Source organism: Zosterops lateralis (assembly GCF_965231275.1).
Source record: "Zosterops lateralis genome assembly, chromosome: 4".
In the NCBI taxonomy this organism is placed as follows: Eukaryota; Metazoa; Chordata; class Aves; order Passeriformes; family Zosteropidae; genus Zosterops; species Zosterops lateralis.
The window spans coordinates 55,787,001-55,807,883 of NC_139765.1; the positions used below are offsets into that span (position 1 = coordinate 55,787,001).

At 39.4% G+C, this 20,883-nt stretch overlaps 2 protein-coding genes across 9 annotated transcripts in view; one reads left to right on the plus strand and one right to left on the minus strand.

Annotated features, from left to right (window-relative positions):
* Positions 1 to 20,883, minus strand: part of ZBED4 (zinc finger BED-type containing 4) — a 36,247-nt gene that overhangs the window by 10,269 nt on the left and 5,095 nt on the right. For 3 of the 7 annotated variants that reach the window (XM_083860004.1, XM_083860003.1, XM_083860002.1), the window contains 2 exons: positions 16,500 to 18,118; positions 9,232 to 9,308 (listed from right to left, as the gene is read on the minus strand). The gene's annotated coding sequence lies outside the window, so the exon portion shown is untranslated. Of the gene's footprint in view, positions 1 to 9,231; positions 9,309 to 10,417; positions 10,512 to 11,178; positions 11,252 to 15,834; positions 15,972 to 16,499; positions 18,119 to 20,883 lie in introns of those variants that run through there. The other 4 variants (XM_083860006.1, XM_083860005.1, XM_083860001.1 and 1 more) reach the window with 4 other exon arrangements.
* Positions 18,285 to 20,883, plus strand: part of BRD1 (bromodomain containing 1) — a 65,451-nt gene continuing 62,852 nt past the window's right edge. For both annotated transcript variants that reach the window (XM_083860008.1, XM_083860010.1), the window contains exon 1: positions 18,285 to 20,624. The gene's annotated coding sequence lies outside the window, so the exon portion shown is untranslated. The remainder of the gene's footprint in view (positions 20,625 to 20,883) is intronic.

The following is a 20,883-nucleotide window of genomic DNA, read 5'->3' on the forward strand; positions in this document are numbered from 1 at the left end:
CACAGAATCTTGGTGGAAATAATGGTCTAGAAAAAGTAGTTTAAAAAAAATATTTACATTATTATTGAAGAGCATGTAGTGTAAATACAAAGACACCTGCAAAATGCAAGAGTAGGTTTTATAAAAGATGTGAAATGTGGTGACAGTGAAAGTAAAAGCATTTACTAGTTTAAAAAAAAATCAAAAGCAGTGACAGATTTTGAGCATAAGATGTACATAAAAGCTCATTAACAGTAATTTGCACAAACGGATCTCAGTTTTATAATACATTAATCTTGTTTATTTCTGGAAGTGTACAGGCAACATTAAGAATACCTAAGAGCAAGCAATATGAAACGCATACTTTAAGATATTATTTGTTTCAACTGCAATGGCAGGTACTATGCTAATTAAGGAGTATTTGCTAAAGCAAAATAATCAAACAAAACAGAAATACACAAAAAAACAAAACAAAACAAAAAAAAAAAAAAAAAAAAAAAACAAAAAAAAAAAAAAACCACCTCAAAAATCCAGAGAATACACATCCAAAATTCTAAACAAAGAAGCAAAATGTACTCTTATAAATTTATAGTTCAGATGAACCTTATTGCTTTTCAAAGTTATAAATCCCTTGAAGAAAAAAACTAAGAACAGTGCATTCTTTCTATAGAAATTTCCTATGACAAAATATCAGTACTAGCCCACCTGTAAGAAACTACAGGTTTGTAAGATACTGATCAATCAAAATGCAGAACTGGAAATGCAAAATTGGCATATTAGTCACTCTGAAACAAGGTGGGTCCTAGTCTTAAGTCTCACAGAAGCTCACAGGAACTCCCACAGATGTAAAAGCATGAACAAAAGGTATACAATAATTTAATCTTGAATAAAGTACAGAAAGTCATGCTTAATAGAAGAAACAAGTCGTTCTGGACTTCATGGCAAGTATGATTTGTAGAGAACTGCTCAAAGAGAATACAAGTAAAACGTTTACTACTCCATTACTTTTAAGTCACCTGAAAGGTAGATCTTATGAAAACCAGTAACTGTTGTGGTTTTACAAGGGTTTTTCTCTCCAACTCATAAAACACCCTCTCACATCCACAACCCCAAATGCTCCATCTGGACACAAAGGAATGAAGAGTGGAAACGGCACCACCAATATTGAACACTGCTCCTTGCTGACATGAATAGTCTTCTGTGAGCTCCCCTGTGTGCTCGTGCTACTTGTCAGGACACAACACAGAGACCTCTGATTTGCTGAGGTCATATCCACCCATATCCCTTCATGTTACTGGAAAACTTAGGGCTTGGTGTAAGCTGGGGCCTAAATCAGTCATTGCAGGCAGAGAAAAAAGCAAGGTGTAGAAAGCTGAGTGTAACAGTCACTGTTACACTGTGAGTACTCAACTCCTATTACAAATGCAGGAATTTAGCTGCAGCAGAGACTAAAAAGATAAAAATGACCACTAAATGTAAATATTCCCCTCTTTCTTGCCTCTTGCCACACAAAATATAAAAGAATTTTACTCTAAACACAGATGTTTTAAGCAGTTAAACATCTGCTAGGGCCAACTTACACTTTTCTGGTTTAGTGGACTCTTCTCTATGTTTTCTATTTTGACATAAATTGACAATAATTCAAGAAGGTAACAGCTCAGAAGTAAAAATTTTAGTCACTTGACTATTGTTAAATGGACAGCATTGAGTTATAATGTAACCAGCACACAGAGAACACCTAACACTGTACAAACTCAAACTCCTCAAATTCAGCTTCTTACTCTTGAAAGATGTTTTTATTTGTACAGCTGTTTCCTTCTCTTGTTGTTGTAAACATGGAAAGTCAACGGGATGCTGTTTACTAATAATTTTCAAATAGTTCCTGAAGCCTCAGAAAAGATTCAAAACTAAAAGCTCCAGCTTTGTACCAATATTTCCATCTCAAACCCTAAATCATCTGCAACAGTGTGCATGCCAGCTCCCCTTGCACAAAACTACACTGACTCATACTCCAATGTGTAAAAGGCTGAAAATAATTCCTGAAAGTGGTAAAACTGAAGAGAAACAATATGATTTCCAAATTAGCATAATTAAAAACAATACTTTGGAACAGAGACAAAGTGGAAATAAAGATATATATTTTAAAGTAATATTTATTTAGAAAAAAAAGAGGATCCAGTTCTTAATTCAGTTACACTCATATATCCTCAATCATAAAACTTCTTAAAAGAATTGATAATGCTTTTAAAACATGATACATTACTATTATACAATATTATACATTCCATATTAATTAAAGTGTGATAGAAATAAGGGTGTTCGAATTAGCATGTATATTATTTACATTGGGCTGACATTTAGTTCTGGTATCCCTGTTAGTGGTGTAGCAGGATGCTCTGCTTGGAATGGGGTAAACCAGCTTGAACAATGCCCTGTGTGCAAACCTACAAGTGGTAAACGAAGAAGGGAGCATCACGCTGCTTTTGGTGTTGAATAATGCTGAAATCAGCCTGACTCATCAGTCCCAAAGCTAAACATCCTGATAGTGAGATGAAGGTGTGGTAGATCTGTTCCTGGATAAATGAACAAACAAGTGATACTACTGATAACTTGTCCAAAGCTGCTGAGCTGGAGACATCTGACCATCATCCGTCACTTTATACTATAAAAGCCCAGTCCCCGATTCTAATGCAGGATCTTCCGACATAAGCCTTCTTGGAATGTATGTACGGAGATTCCTCCCTTGAATGGGGAACATCCCTCAAGGTTACTCCTCTTACTCCTTGAGGCTGAGCTAAAGAGATTTGCCCAAGGTCATTGTTATGGGTGAGTAACATCAATCTACTTAATTGTTTTGCCAGCTTTGATACAACTGCTTCATAGTGCACTGTATTATAATAGTTGTTACAGTTCCAGTACTGTGTAGTAAATAATTCTGTAAAAGATTTGTATCTAATCATTATCATAATACATCGTATATATTTATATAAATATATATATGGCTTGCCATCCTTAATCCTGCAGGACAAAGTTGTATAAAGGTTCAGTTACACCTGTATAATCCTTTAGACGAAAACCCTTGAAAAGTCTGGGCAAGACTGGATCCAGCCACATGCAGACTCCCCTCTGAGGAGTTTAGAAAGCACAGAGGTCCTTTCTGCCCCCCGTGGCTCAGTAGGAGGGCTTCTGTACCAAACTTTGAAGCTCTCATTCAGCCCACTGGGTTTGGTAAACAAGCTCAGTACCCAAAGGTTTCATCAGACTTAATGAAGCAGGCTCACTGCACAGCATGTGTAAGAATAAAGCAGGTGTCTGGTACAGGGTACTGAGTCAAGGCTCGACCTTAGTTCTGGAGAAATCAATCTTCATAATTTATCTTCCAATATATTAAGCATATATCTATTTGAAGCATCATCCTCTACCACCTAGACTTAAAGCCCATAGCACAAAAATCCACATTCTACACGGTTTAGAGCAGCATTTATCTTAAAAGTAAAATAAAAATGTAAAGCTACAACAACAAAACAATCAAAACAACATTACTCCCAACTTTTAGTAAAAAAATAAAGAAGCATGTTGCATCATCACCACACATAACATTATGTATCACTGGAATTAGTAGCACTATTCACACCTACAATCACCTGATAAGCCTTTAATTGTTGCTATTTTTTTTCCTTAGTGCACTAAAAATACCATCAGATCTCAAATGGGGCTATATCCCTTCACATGTCCTTTACTAACTTCCCATTGCAGCACACTGTAATGAAGGACAAAAAACCCCAGGTTCTACACATGCTAATAATTTTTCCCAGCTTCTACTAAGAAATTACTCATAAAAACCAGATCTATCACACTAAGTAAATCATGTCAACATTTGTCTAGGATCTAAACTGTCAAGTGTTGAAATGTTACTTCTTATTATCAAGCATGCAATACTTGCAAGATATGTTTCCGAGCTATTGTTCACACCTACCAAATGTCAGATCTTTCATTTGTTAAAATACCAATTTTTAAAGCAATAGTTTCATTAAAACTTTAAGCAGGATCTTTCCAAGTCTTATGCATCAGTTCAGTGTTGCTACAGAAAACTATACATTTATTTTGATATTTTTATTTTTTATAATTCTTAAACAAATATATGCTTATATAATGGGGAAAATCTTAATGTTACAAGAAATAAGGTAGTTTTCTTCAGAAAAAAATTAGATTTTTTTTTTTTCCAAAGCTGAAGCATGTATTGTTTGGTTTAGAGCATTTTCAGAGCAGGACATCAAAGCTGCTTTTAGTATCACATGCTGTACAATTTGGGCTGATGGGAGACGAATGAAGGCTGCAGTAACACAACACAAGGGTAAAATGGAGAAGATAAAAATAAGAACACGGTAGCAAAGATGCATCAGTATTACCACAGAATAGGAAAAGCCCACAACCAAAACTGCTGTAACAAGAGGTAGGTCAGAAAGGAATGAAAGGCAAAAGACTAAATATTTACTCCAGATTGCTAGAGAACAGCAGCTTGCTTTCAGAAAATTATCAGAACATTCAAAGCAAAGCTCCTCTAATAACTTTTCTCTCCCAGAGATCAATTCTCTGAACAGCCCATTAGACTCCTCTCTTTCTCCTCCCGTGCAGCCCACAGCCGATGAAGTAAAAGGGACAGGATGAGGACAAGCGATTTTTCTACTGACTTACTGAGTACTTTACCTTCCTAGCTTGCAACATAATAAAAACCCATACATTTATGTGGGTTTTGTTTTTGTTAAATATCTATCTTTAAATGCAGTAGGAGTGAAACTTCAATCACTTTAAGGATGATTTCAAACAGTAAGAAATTAGACACCTGTAAAGAAGAAAGATGAATAGGTAGGATAATGAAAAACAAACAGTAAGGAGAGACACACCATGTTTTGTGTAGTCAGTCTTCTTGGAACTCTTGCTGAAAACATCCATGTAAGTAGAAAGTGGAAAAAGCCCTCACAGAATGTAAACTGAATCCTTTACAGAATATATTACATTAACTTGTTACAACTATAATTTTTCTGATATACAAAATGTAACTACATCTGTTAAACTGCCAAGGCTACCATATAGTAGTATTTATTTTCACGATAACCAGATGAAGTCTGATGATGCCTGTTTTAAAAACCCTTCATAGCTACCTGTCAATCCAATTCTGTGCTCATATTCATGCCAGTTAGTTCTATGTCCTCAGATTATTTCAACAGTGCTAAGGAGAGGTTTTCCATGATTTATATACATAATATTTGTGTATGTGTAACATGACATAATACCATGCATCTATTAAAACGTTTGTATCCTGGAATGCTTGTGAAGTCACTGTAAGGTTAGAAAGAAAATGCAATTCATAGTGCCCAAAATCACAAAAACATATTTTCAAGAGTTTGAACTGTAGTTAAATACTTCATAGGCATTTTTTTTTAAACCTAAGCTTAATCTTCCTTTTGTCACCATACTTTATTTCAAGTTAGAAGACACCTGGAATAATTAGAAGAAACCAAAGAATAATTTCTTTGGAGAATCATTTGCAAGTGAGGGTACCTTCTTTCTTCCTCATGTAATAAATCAAAGAAGTAGGTCTAGATTTTTCTTGAAATAAGGAAAAGATATTCTCCTCACTAAATCTAGTAAATAAAACAGAAAACAATATTCGCGATACTATCCAAGGTAATTAGAGTTCAGAAACACTCAGTTTCACCACCATGCCAATGAGTACAAGAACTAAGAAAAACAAAGAAGTAAATTTAAAACCAAGCTTCCATATCACATGCAGGCATAATGCACATGCCAAAAACAGGGGTGAAACCCTTATACCTCTTTCAAGTATTTTTGTCATTCTGTATTTTCTAAGTAAATTGTACATTCATCAGAAGCATCTGACATGTTCACATGAAATCTCAGTTTAGAAAACAATGATCACATCTCTCTCCCTCTCAAAACAAACCTTTCTATACATGGAACAGGGGAGAGGGAGGGAGGGAGGGAGGGAGGGAGGGAGGGAGGGAGGGAGGGAGGGAGGGAGGGAGGGACAAGTGTGCATATCTCGATATTCACTTGTTCCTAGCCTCCACGACAAGAGGTATTCTCCTCTTAATCTGTTTTAGGGATATATTCTCTTTGTCTTCTTGAAGGCAAGGTGAGACTGCAAAGACTTAACTGACTCAAACAACCAAGCTAAGGGAAGACAAGACTGTTTCCACCAGCACCACATTGAGCACTAGCAGGAAGTACAAAGACACTCTCCCATCCCAGGTAAACAAATAGCTCTTTCCAATAGCTTCTTCTCTCAAAAGAAATGATTTATAGAAGAACTATCCTCCTGCCACAGACAGATCTTAATTTGACCAAATATGGTTTTGCTCAAGGAACAAAAAATACAATAAATTTTAAATTAAGAGTAAAGCTTTTTGCAGCATGTATTCTAACCAGTGCAGTTCATGAGCTTTACATAGTACAACTACATGGGTGTCCTATTCAGAGTAGGATCCACAACACTTTTAGTGAACAGGTAAAGAAATGGATAAGCCTTTCCATTCACTTGATTTCTATTATTATTATAGAATTCTTATAATTATTTTAATAAACTTAATATTTTGTGAGGTATAGAAAAGGGAAATAAAAGCATTTAGAGAAAAGGATGAGGAATCTTCCTGTTCCTTACGAGCATCATCGCATTTTCTGTCATAAATGGATTATCATCTCCCCACAGTTCAATCAGCCACTGAAGACAACTCCCTTCACTAAGAAAGGAAATGAACAGAACCTCAATTCCTCGTTTCCCAATACCAAAGCAAGGATGCTGCTGACAGCACAATCTGCACACTGTTTGACTCCCTGAAAGCTGATCCATTTTTCCCACTGTTTCAGCAACTATTCATGAAAGTCACAGCAAGTGACAACCTCCCATGAATGAGTTTAACACTCCTGTCTTTCAGTTGTTTTTTTTTACCCCTCTCTTCTGTACATATGCTCCCATATCACGTATATCATGTTTCCACCTTTAATGAAGAACAAAGAAGGGGAACCATAGAGTAAAAAAACAGACAAAATTATATGATTGCCATGAGCTATGCCACATATTAGCACTGGGATTTGCAGCCTCAAATCTTAAATTAAGAAAAGTTGTCATGAGCTAGGAGCCAGTAATTGGGTGTGAGACATAAACAGGCAGCAGTTTTCACATTGCTTTGTTCTCTCCCACCTTCTAAAGGCACATTTAGCACTACTAGATTTCTTTAATCAGGAACTAGATTTTCTTCAATGATCTAAATTGCACATAAAAATTACTGTATAGCATAAGCACTGAAAGACACTGAAAGATGAAATCTTACAGTGGATGCTAAAGGATGCAGACCTTTAACATTGCTGACCTACCAAAATTTCAAATTTTAACAGAAAAGGTATCATCTGGACAGCAGAATCTTTGTCCTCAGGAGACTCCAGCTCTGTATAAGTATCTGGTTTTAGGGTACCCACTGTCAAGAGAGTGCAGCTTTAATCACAAATTAAGAAAGGATCTATCAGAAAACTGAGCTTGCAGTCAACAATTATTCCATGTGGAACTATAAATCAAGAAATAGTTTTTGAATGTACAGACTCATTTTCATTAAGACAGGTAAAACTAAAGTGGATTATTTTCATTGAAGGTATTTAACTTTGAGAGTCACAATGCAAAGACATTTTAAGTATAATGTACTACAGCTTGACATCATATAATGAAACCATGCAAATCGTTCAGTGACCTTGAGATGAGTATATTAGAATACAGCATTAACTACATGGAGAGTGAACTTTTGGATATTCTGAAAAAAAAAAAAAAAAAACAAACATTTTCCCTTTTGTCAGATTTCTTTACAGTAGTCTAAAACTGACCTAGGAGGCTGGTACAAACAACAACTACTCTATCCTGTTCTTCAGCTCTCCTCTGGGTTTGGAAAGCACTAGCAGCTCATTTTTGCTTAGACTGATGAAGAACAACCCACAAGCAGGTTTAGTATGTAACGAATTTTCCCACAGCTTCCATATGTGTCAATTAGGAAAAGTTTCTTTCAAGGATCAAATCTGATTCACACTTTTAATTTTCTCTTCCTACAGAGACCACAGTCTAACAGGAAAAGGCTGTGAAAATTGGGGTTGTTCAGAAGAGAAGGCTCCAGCAAGACTTTAGACCAGCCTTTCAGGAAGAGGAGTTTGTAAGAAGGATGGGGACAAACTTTTTAGTAGGGCCTGTAATGATAGGAAAAGGAGTATGGTTTTAAATGAAAAGAGGATAGAGTCAAACTAGATATAAGGAAAAGATTTTTTACATGAGGATGGTCAAATGTTGAAACAGGTTTTCCAGAGATGCAGTAGATGCCCCATCTCTGGCAATGCTAAAGGCCAGGTTGGGTGGGGCTCTGAGTGATGTGGTCTAGTTGAAGATGTTCCTCCTCATGGGTTTGACTAAGTGGCCTGTAGAGGTCCCTTCTTCTCATTCTATGACCCCCATCAAGACTTCCTAGCTCAACATTTTCTCTGTCTTAAACATTTTGTCCATCTGTTGCTAACATGCATGGTAACCAATAACAGCTGGCTTAAAAATTGAACTATTTAATTCAGGGTACAGAGAGGATGGGATAAGAAATAAATACAAAGCTCTGAAACACAATATAATAACAACATTTATTGTTACTCCACACTTAAATGCTTATCTTCATATGAAAAAAATTTTCTCTATGGCATCTTACTCAGGAATCTCAGGGTTCCAAAAAATCTGTATTTAAAAGCTCAAATGGAATATATAAAATTTTAATATTTTCAGACAAAAACCCGAGAAGAAAATATTAAAACTAACTTGCTCAGTGAAGACATGAAATCTGATTAAGATGCCTGTAATTTGAGTACAGGATGAATGCAGCATCCAAGTTACCTCCCCTTTTTAAATGGTATAATTCAGGCTAAGGATGTATATATGGCAGCTGATACCACAGAGTAAGAGATGCCCCATAAATCATAAAATAGTTGCTATTTCTGTACCACTCTAAAGATATCCAGGCTTCCAAACTTATTTTTTAAAACTCAGGCACTCATACAAACCTCCTGCTAAATTATTAAGCTCCACAAAAGTCAGTGCACAGGCATACAATTATTACATTTTTCCACTGTTTTCCTTCAAATTAATAAAAATAATGATACCAGACCCAAAACAAACAAGCTGCTCACTAGTTTATGGAGAAAAACAAACAAACTTACACATCTGTTCCACTGCAGGCAGGCGGCTTCATTTGAGGTTAAATACTTGCTACTCAAACTTAATGAGATGATTGTATCTAAGGAAAAGAAGAAAGTAATTACTTTTAGTATTTTTTAAACACATTAACTGTCACAGTAGCAACTCATGGGATGTTTCAACTTTCTCTTTAGGTGACAGCTCCAGGAGGTGCACTTACATAACTCTCACCTTATTTCAAATCTCTAGCCCTCACAGTTATCAAGAAAAATCAGATATTTTCACTTCTAGAGCTCCAAAGCAAAATTTAAAAAAATAATAAAAAACCCTCAGATGATTGCTGAAATAAAATTTAAAAGTCATGTTTTTGTATTTATTTTAACTGCTTTATTTTTTTATGGTTATGCTGAATGAAATAGAGTCTACATTTCATGCAAGATTTCAAAGGAGCTTGCTGACATCTGCACTACAGGATTCATCTTGTTACACCTTCTCTTCATAAGCTAAACTTACAAACAACATATTGCTTATACACTGCACCAACCACGCGTATTAATCAACATGCAATAGCATAGGATCAACACGAGATTATCATTCCCGTGTATGAGAAAGAAGCGATTCCAAGTGGAGTATATTAGATCACATATTTTGACTTAGCAACTAAATAGACCAAAACAGTCTATGGCAGGACACATTTTTTGAGTTTTCCAATTCCAGTCCCAGTGATCTCATGAACATATAGACATGAGTGCTATAGTGCAGAGGCCCCAGTACACTGAAAAAAACCCAAACCAACAAAACATTTTGCCAGCTCAGAAAATCCATCATTTGCAAGGCATTCTCTCTTATGTTCCAGTGATTACTCTTCTTAATCAGACTGAGATGTTTAACACTATACACACACACACATATGCATATATATACACACTTTGGGTTTTTTTGCCCCTTAGGAAGGAGATCACCTCTCCGAGGGCAGACAGTCCTGATGACTGGCTTAGTGTGTATTATGAAATGAACTATATATCGCTTCTCTTACTGACATTTTTTACTTAAAAACACTCCTATAGTGCCTCTTAAGCAATTGAAACACCTCCAGAGCCGTGCTGCTGGCAAATTTGACTATTGAGATACTTTAGCTATCCCTATTACAGCAACATTTAAATAATGTATGCAGAGAGGAAGGTGTCAGGCAAGGAGACACAGACCCACCAGAGGCAGGGTGCTCAGTGGAGCAGTTAGGAAACTCTCCTCAGATGTGGATTAAGCTCCTCAGGCAAAGCCGGGAAGTGAACCTGGCTCTCCCACATTCCTTGCAAGTGCCAAAGCCATCAGACTACAGGCAAAATAAAGTACAAATATTCATCTGATGTCTTTAAAAAATACCAGAACCCATCAACCCTTCCATTCCCATTTTCCCCCTCTCTGATTTGTTAAAGATTACTAAAATTTCAAGTCAGGCCAAACATTTTGTTCAATTCAAATTAATGTTTGGCTTTTCTTGATTGTTTATTTTTGTGAGAAGAATAACAAAGAAAACGTAATTTTAGCTAGATCTCAGATTATTTTCTTTAGAGGCAGACACTGATTCAGAAAATAGCATACAGAATGACAGCAACAAGTAATCCGAATAATTATTGAAAAGCCATTTAACTATTTGGGGTAATACAGGACAAATTCTTTGATCATTGTCACATAAGAGAAATATATTATTAAATATATTTTCCCATATATTTTGCAAATAATTGCAAAAAAGTATTGCTAAAATGTTCAGCTGTTAATAATCTTATTTTCAGCCTTGATTTTCAAGCTAATATGTACTGAACCTCAGAACTGGCTTTTATATTAAATATACAGAAAATCTGAACAGTCACTACAAAAATTATTCTAACACATCACAGGACAAACATATCTGTGTGACACTAGTGAATGCAAACTAGAAGACATAGTGTAAAAAAAATAAATCCAACAACCTTTCACACAGCTGTAACAAAAACTTAGTAACCTTCTAAACCTTCAGAAAGGGATAGTCCAACCGTACATGTCCTGGAACAACAAAGGAGGAAGGGAAAGAAGTGAGAGATGAAAAGGACGCAACTGCGCAGTAATTGCTAAAGAGAGCACACAGGTTGTGAGTTTACATAAAGATTATAGTAATATAATAATATTTCTTATGTCAACATCCACTGAAAAACAGTCTTAGACTACAGAAAAGACTCATACCACACCTTCCAATATGTTGTTCAATATTAGAAAAAAATCACTATTTATCTTGAATCATCACACTTGAATGAAAATAAAGGGCCTTAAAAATCAAGGTATTTCCCTGTTGTTGCTTTAATAGCCCATCATATTGAGTTCTATCTCATCACAAAAAAAAAAAAAGAACAACACAAAACCCAAAACCAAACCACAACCCCAAACCTAAACCAATACTACCATAGTTACACTATGTATCACATTAATTTAGGAGAGAAGTTCCTTCACGTCAGCAAATAAACAAACAACCAAGAAAAAGCACAAAAAAAAATCACAATGAAAGCTTTAGTTTTTCTTACTTCTTGACCTGAGAGCTTTAAACTCTAGATTTCACTTGAAAGCTACCATTAGGCCACAGAAACCACTCAATTTTTTCACTAATTGTCTGAAATGAAACAATTCCATAGTTGTAAATTGACTAATACTGAAGATGCCAGTAACAAATACAAAATAAACAGCCAAAGATGTGCAGAAAACAAGGCACGTCTGCCATATACGAACTCTTTCTTTGTGAAGTCTGTTTTGAAAGCATACGCTAAAACACGCAACATTATGTAAATTACATTAATTTATGTTGATACCGCTAAAATACAAAGATCCTTCCTACTTCAGAAAAAGACGTCAGTCATGGTAAGTTAAACACTGGTGCAACATTTCCCGCTAAAGTATCTATAATGTTCTTTTCTATATAAAACTAAGCCAATATACATATATCATCATGTTATTTGCACATGGCTGATTATTTTAACTGTTCATTACAGTGGCAACCGCATAACAAAACATGCTCACTTTGAAGATGAAGCTCTTAAAAAATTAAATGTGAGCCGCAAAAAAACAGGATTTACAAACCCCTCTGTAAATATTCTTCACAATGAATGGCAATAAAATGCAGCAAGCTGTTGGGAAATACAACATATACATTCTTCAACTCAAATTTTCTCAGAGGAAAAAAAATCCCTCAGAAGTTAATGTATTTAGGATTCTAAAAACACAAAGAGAACAAATTCCAAGAAAAAAGGGAGAAGAAAACAGAAAGATCCAGCAGGCTCAAAGGCCACTTCCTTCTGTAATACCTAATTTTTAAAAGTATTTGATAGAATACTCTAGTGGACAGACAATTTTAAATAAACATGTAAAATTCTGTTGCCCTCTGGTTTTTCCAAGGTCCTGTTATATGTCTTAGTGATGTGTTAATGTTTATTGAAGAAGACCCCCTCGGCACTAACCACCTGTGACAGTGCTGTTCTGCAAACACAACTCTTGCTCTGGACGTTTACTGTCTTGGTTTCAAATAAGCCATAGCAGGGGGAAGCATCAGATAGAGAGGCTGCAGCAGACAAAGTAACAGAAAGACAGCAAACATTACTCTAAGCCCATCACCTGTCTATAGCCCTCTGCTGTTCTATATTTTGCCTCTCACATTATCAATGAGGATGCCATACGTGTCATGATTTTGCCTTCTGTAGATGTCATGAATGAGTGGTTTGACTGCTTAACCACTGCCAAAGGCACTGACAAAAGCAGGGTTTAATATGGATATGTGAAAATGCAGCTTTACAGAGTTCAATGGCAAGGTTCACTCACTCTACTACTTACTACACAGACTAAAGCATATAAAAGAAGATCAAATAAGAAGCAATTTGGAATGATTTACACAAAAGCTGTGAATGCAAAAGCAGTTAGACTGCAAAGGATATGGGTGGAAAGATAAGGGTGCAGAAGGATATAGCAGCACTTAATACTTGAGTACTTAAACATTTATCAAAGTGATTTGATACTTTTCACAACAACTATAACAATGACTTAACTATGGATTCAAAATAGTAACATTTGTACCATAGTCCATTCACATACACACAGATAAATCATGTGTACACCTATTCCTATGTGTGTAAAGGCTCCTATGAAAAATTCCCCTTGAATTCACTGAAATATGTCAAAGCCCTTTGCATTTCCAGATAGGCAATGGTTGCACCTTGAGGAACACAGATGGGGGTGAGGGGCTGACAGCCCTTGGGTACCACCAACTTGAGGGTTTGTGAGCTCTGGGAGGCCCTGGCACAGGCTGCTGCAGTCCAGATGAGCTCAAACAGCCTCACTTAGGACTGCTGGTTATAAGGTCAGAAGATGATTGACTTTGGCCATCAGTAGCCTTCCTTCCTGACCATGAATGAAGTCAGTAACTACTAAGCTTTTTTCCCCAAAGCGCAGTAACAATGGTACTGTTCCACTCGGGCTGTATCCAGGTAAATGGTTTACCAAGGCTACAAGAGGTAATTGCTTATCCTTTGTATCCTTATCCTCTCACGCCAGAGCTCCAGTACGATCAGGGAGTGCCTCACGGCCCGGCTGGGACAGGCACGGGACGCTTCACCACTCAGCTGCTCTGGTCAAGGCTCACCAGGAGCTTCCAAGAACACAGAGCAGTCACAAGGATGAGAGGGTGTTACACCACAAGAAGTAAAATACTTGTTGTTATGTAACAGTACAAATGTTTAGAAAACTTTTCTCTGAGATGCTTTGTTTAGGTACTTCATTTTACTTATTCTCAATCAATTCTTACATTTGACTGCTCTGGAGAACTCCTACGGAATAAATTCCTCAACATCTGTTAAAGCTGCAAGGTACTAGCAACATGAAGTACCAAAGTAGACACATATCCAACTGTACAAAAATTGTTAGCACCTTGCCTGTTGGTCTTATACCTACTGGACAGCAGTCAAATTTCTAAAAGTACACCAAAGAATTTAATTTGTTTTGAACAGAATTTTTTCCTCTACAAAACCAGTCTCCATAGTGAATAATAACTAGAATGTCCCTGCCCAGCACTTGCACAAACACAGGTTTCCTAGAGTAGCAGCATAGTATCTTGGGGATAGTTGATAAAGTCTTCCAGACTTCACTCCCCTCAGTATGTAAGCCATGAATGGCCTCCCAAGGGTGCACGCCTGCTCTTAAAGTGAAACAACTGCATTACTGAAGATAACCTTCAAAAGAAAAGTGCTGTGCTCATGGTCTTGAAAAGCAAAACAGATACACATGTATAGTGGGACATAAGGACAACATGTAAGGAAAGTCTGTAAAGTACATTCATATCATGGGGGCTTGAAAAGCTTTCTCTGCTTAGTATTATAGGTGTAGCATGACAGCTCATGCTAAATTATTGAAATCTCTCAAAGGAACTCCCCAGAAACAAGACAGGATTGCTTCTAACATATAAACACTGCAGAGGGAAGTCTCTACACTGCAAAGGTCAGCTCTACTAATACTCTACTGTATTTCAGTACAAAAATACATGTCCTTATACTTCTAGTATAAATTAGTTTATACTATTATTTAGTCTAAAGCAGTCTGCTGCATGTACAGCAGACAACTTTAGGTGTATTGGACACCCTGAGAACTCCAGTGAGCATTCTAACACAAGCACTCTAACATCAGCGTTTGTCTCAGTGTAGATCTAGAAGCTACAAGAGACATTTTTAAGCAAAATTGCCACGCTCCAAGCAGAAAACTAGAGCAGCATTATGTGAAAGCTAAAATCTGCACTTTTCCGAGACACCATTCTTGAGCGGCTCTGCCCGGGAGGGATGGCTGAACTTCACCGCACACAAGCACAGACGCGGTGCTTATGCCGTGGCCGAAGCCGCTGGCGGGCGCCTGCCCACCTCTTGCCCTGTTTCTCGGGGGGGGAAATGCTTTTTAGGATTTCCCGGGCTTCCCGGTCCCGGCACCCGGCTCGGGAGCCCGTACCCGAGGCGGTCCCGGTTCGCACCCCGAGGAGAGCGGCAGGGTCTGCACGCCGGGGCCGCCCGGGCCATCTTGGGTCGGGCTGCAGCGGCCACATGGTCACCGCTCGCTCCCCTCGCAGGCCCGGCTCCTGCGGCCCCGCCAGGTGGGCGGCGGGTCCCGCCGGCCCGGCCCGGCCCGGCCCGCGCACAAAGCCGGGGGCTCCAGGCGCACCCGGCACAGGGCGGGCACCCCGCTCCGGGGCAGGGGCGGCGGGGCCCGCCGGACGGCCCGGGACGGCCCCGAACCCCCAAGCACCAGCGACCTCCGTTCACCGGGCCGCCCGCGCCCCCCGCGGGGCCCCGCAGACAATAGAGCCGGCACCGCGGGCCTGGTTCCCGGCTTCCTGCACTGCCCCGCCGCCACACGCCCCCTCCCCGGCCTAGCGGCGCTGTCCCGCGGGCGGTCCCGGGAGGGACAAGGCGCCGCCGGGCCCGGGGCGCAGGTCCCCGGCCGCGCAAGGCACCGAGGCCGCTGAGGCCGAACGCGGCGGCGGCGGGCACGGCAGGGGGAGGGGGGTGCGGGACCGGAGAGACGGACCGCCCTGCCCGGCGCCCGCCCGGTGCCGGAGCAGTACCACTCACCTCCCCGGGCGGCCGCCGCGGGGGAAGCCGGAGGTCGCCGCTGCCGCCGCCCGGCCGGGCCCGAAGGAGTTAAGAGGAAGGGCCGGGCGGGCCCGTCCCATTCATTACCCGGCGCTTTGTCTCCGCCGCCGCCGCGGCGCTGAGCAGCTGCCCCGGCTCGGCCGCCGCGGGCGCGGGGCGCAGGCGCGGGGGCGGTGCCACGCACGGCGCGCGACATGTCAGCGCGCGGGCCGCAAAATGGCGGCGCCCGGCCCCGAGCGCGGGGACAGCGGGGTCCGCTCCGTCCGCTTCATCCGCGCCCTGGGCGCCTCAGGGGACCGGGGCCGGACACCGGCCTTCTCCGCAAGGGCGCGGCCGCTGCTCGCTGCACCCCACTTCGTTCCCGGGGCGGCTGAGGGCGGTGGTCGTGTTGGCTCCGAGGGCGGCGGGCCGGGTTCGGGGCGGTTCCTGCGGCACTTCGGGCCTGGAAGGGACCCCCAGGGCCTCCGCCCGCCCGGCTGCGCCTTCCCCGGGAGGCCGCGGGCGGGCGCCTCGCACTCCCCACGGGCGGCCGCGGAGAGGCTTCCCTGGGCCGCCTGGAGCGGGCACGGACACGCCGTTCCGAGCGCAGCACTCGCCTTGTCAGGAATTTAGCCTGTACTGTTTGTATCCGCAGTTAAACCCACCTTGATGGGTCTGCGTGGCCTCACGCACAGCCGGTTTGCGTCTGGGCGCCGTTTTGGTGTAGTGTCTGCCTCGGGATGGGCCTCGGGCGTGGCCCGTGGGTCTCACCTGAGCGGGCACCCAGGGAAGGATGTGCGGGGCTGAAGGGAATGCATGGGGCCGGTTCAGGGAAACAGTGACCAGCTGTATGCTTAAGGTCCTGTTCTGGATAAAGCTCCTCCAGTTCGGCAGTTCGGTTGTAGGTTGGTGATTGCCTTCTCCAACTGAGAGACTTTATTTAAGGTTATCAATGGCCCGGGTTATCCAGGCTTTTCAGGTGGGGTGAGGGTGAAGAAGGGCGGTTTGTTGGGTCCTTTTGGTGTATGTAATTTCTCTGGAGAGCAGAGTGAGATATAATCTGCTGTGATTGTGACATTTGTTGTCAAATTCCCAGCGGCAGTCATAGATTTCACTTCCTTTGCCTTAATTGTTGGTAGTCATAACTCGCTGGTCACCTTTGGGAGTGAAAACAGAAGAAAAATTTAAGAGTACCATAAACAGTACGAGGTTGGAAACAATGTTAAATTTTAGATTAAGACAGTATTTAGAGAGACAGTGCTTAAGGAAGTCCTTGCTTTTTGAACTGAGTTATTTTCATCAGTTAATTTTTTTCCTTTGTAATTTGAACAGATTTAAAGAGTCTTTTGGTTGGATATACGGCAGTGTATGAAGAGAACAGTTGATAGCTTTTTAATTTGAAGTATTGTAGCTTTTCAATATTCTGCCGTATTAGGTGTATGTTTGTACTTAAGTACTGGTGTGATTTTCTAAATGGATTTTGCCAGTCAACATACAGTAAATAATCTGTTGTGGTTAAAACTTCTTTTGTAAATCTCATGTCAGGTTTTCTTTTTTTTTTTTTTTTTTTTTTTTTTTTTTTTTTTTTTGGTGTTTTTGTTTTGTTTACTCATACACTACTCAAACTCCCAACAAAATAGTTGTTACACTGTGTGCAGGAATAGGACCTTTGTTCCTTATTGCTTTTTAATTTACAGTTTCTTTTTATTGGTAGAATTCAACTGTATCAGTGTGTATATATATGTATATACAGACAATACCATATATATAGTATATATATTAGTTACTATAGCTGACTGAGGCCAAAGGGATTTGAGGTGAAGTTACTTGGACTTGCTTGGCTTTCACTGTTACAAATGCAGTCGAAGTTTGATCTTGGCTAGATCTGCCAACTAGACAGAGTAACTAGACAGAGGTGCGAGAGCAGAAGTCTCTGTCTCCAATCTGCTGACAGAAAGTTGCGGCAGTGATGATAGCTACAACTGTTATTATTAGTATCCAAATATGTCACCTCATAAAGCATCTTTTAGAGAGCTATAAAATTGCAACAGTTGGAATGACATATTACAATATGGAAATATTAAATATCAGAATGTGGGGCTTTGTTAACTGCCTTTTTCAACAGCTGTGATTTTAGAGAGTTTTACAATTCATAGTTGAAAATTTTACACTAAATTTAAAAAGACTAGAAATTAATTTTGCACTTATGCACTGCATGTTACTCTTTCTGCAATCACCTCTCTGTACCTCTTCATTTTTTCATACATTCTGTTCTGCAAATTTCCTTGAGGGTTAGGGAAGTTGAGATTAATGGAAGTTAATTATTTATTTAAATTATCTTTTAGGTGGCTTGAGAACCAATCAGTGACTCTGTATATAATCCACAGGTGTAAATCACAGATTGATTGAAATAAATTGGAATTTCTCTGTTCTTGTTGTTTTCTGGAAACTCAAGAATTCAAGTCTTAAAAATCTGAGCAAAACTGGATCCGGAACATCATCTCACAAACAAACAACTAATGTGATGAATAAAATACAGAGGTGGTGATTTGGTGACTGGCAAAAGAAAGAGTAAGTAAGTGCAATTCCTAGAGAAGGCTCCAGACTGCCGGCTTGTGGTGGATGTAGCAGCACTGGTGTGGTGGCAGTCTAAGGATAAAGATTTTCCATAAAGGTTGCAGTGTGAGGTGCAAGTATGTGAAAGAGGATAGTCATTTAGGAAGACAGATGATGAGGAAAATCTGCAAGGCATCCTGACAAGAAGAACCCAAAACTTCCATTATTTAACTTCAGAAGAGTAATTTATTTCTTTGATTTTTTTCTTCCATTTATGCATTTATAATCTTGTTATCTGTTTCAGATATTGTGAATAAACATCTTTATTTGCATGGTTAACTGAACCTGATGTGAATTAAAAGTGATATGATATTAAATGAATATAAAAAAGTAATTTCTCACTCCAGTCCCTGGAGCAAACTGTAAGTATTTGGCTCCTCATTATGTTTTGGAGAATAATGGGAAGTTAGGAGACCATGCTTCCAAATAAATTGTTCAGGTTCTCTGGAAAATAGGTATTACAGGTTCAGAGAAGAAAGAAACATCACTTATGTGGCTGTAAGTAACCATCTCTCTGTCTTTCTCAGTAGTGGGGTGTACCTTGAACTTGGAAGGCACTCAAGGAGTCTATAGCAAGAGCTTAAGACTAGTTGTAAACTAAATTAAATTCTTATATCCCATCCTACTGTGTGACAGAACTTAACATATGCTTTGAATGCATCTATTTCAATATTATGTGATTAGCCAATTGTATATGATTAGTACTACAGACAGAATTTTGTGTTTTGTGGTCCCAGGGTGTCTCCAGTCACTCACTGGGCGACTCATCTTAATCTAGTTTTATTGCTTCCTTCCTTCCTTCCATTTCTTTCTTGGTAGTAAACATAATATTGATACTGTAGTGATAAATTGCTGTAGTTCTATCTTTTTGCATTTGTATACATTTGGAAACACTAAATGTTGATAATAACAGTGTAGTTAGTAGTATTGATGCCATTACCTTGTTTTAGCAAAATCGAGCAGTTAATATTTATCTCCAGACTTGCTCTGGTAAGCTTTTTTCACTTAAACCTTTGGCTTCACCTCTAGTAGCTTCTGCATCAGTGATGCATTTTCCATATGAATTCATGAAGACTAAAACTACATCAAGAGATAATATTTCTTAAATAATGCACAAAGAATTACAGATTTTTGTATGCACTGAGGTAATACACTTAATGGAATTTTCTCCTTTTCTCCTTGCATAGGCTCCAGCCTCTTCCAGGAACCTACCTAGGCAATGTCAATTTAATGATAAAAACCTTAAAATAAAGGTCAAAAGTACTGAGTTTGGATGTCCAATTTAGTATCTATCACAGGGATATGTTTTCTAAGAACTTGTAACATAGGAAAGTACTTATATTTAGCATACATACCCATTTATTTCAGTGGATATTTGCCTCTGCTCATCAGATCCAAGGTGTCAAGATGGATACTTGGGAAATAAGGAATGAGCAATCACACAGTAGTTAGGAGCAAGGAGTCACTGCCAAAACCATGGTGCCCTTGTGCATTTATTTTAATTACCTCATTTATTACAAACACAACTGTTTCATCTCCATCTTCCTCACTCTGTAGCACATCAGAGATGTATGTCACTGATTTTTGACTTGGAGTTGATTATATAATAATAGCATGTTGACAGGATTTACTCATACTTGCCCTTTATGTGGAGTGAGCATGGTGCTGGAGTATGTCTTTCAGAAATGGTCAGTTTGAAGTTCCTATTCAAGCATTTTTATTTGGCCTGTGGAGGTTTCGTCTACATTATGAAGCCATCAGTATCAGATACATGAGTTTGGAAGTTCTCTTTATTAGGCAGCATCAGGCCTTGGCTGAGGCAATAGCAAGTCTGGGACAAACAAAGTTGTGTAAGGCTCATTACTACTTGTTAAATGATACACGAGTTTGGTTTCTCTGAACAGAGGAAGCTACAGGCCACAGGCCATCTCAGTTGCTCTTGGTGGTTCAGGCTTTTTTGTGGATGTTATGTGTTGTCTTACTTCTGATGTATTTTTCACTTTTTTTTCCTTCACAGATTTTGATGTCACCTTCTTGTAATCCTTCCCCACATAAACAAGGAGGCAAGATTTTAATTCTGAATCTATTTTTAGATTTCTTCTGTGACATATGACTAGGGATTCTAACAGTCAAACTTCCTCCATTGCAAACCATCTTAATCATCAGCAGACCAGGTTTGTCCTCTAGAATGAACGAGGAAGAGATAGTAAAGTAATTAAGACTGGATTTAGGTCTCATTGCTAATTGAATTTTAACCTAATTGTATTAAGGCTGGAGTATTAACTCATTGTAAACATTGGAGATTGTTTCTTAGAGATACATATTTGTGTGGGGGCTAACTAGAAAAAGAACTTCCCTCAGAGCTTATACCTCATCTCGTATTATATTTGCAAGTTTTTAAACTGACACCAGAGGAATTGAAAATAGGGAAGT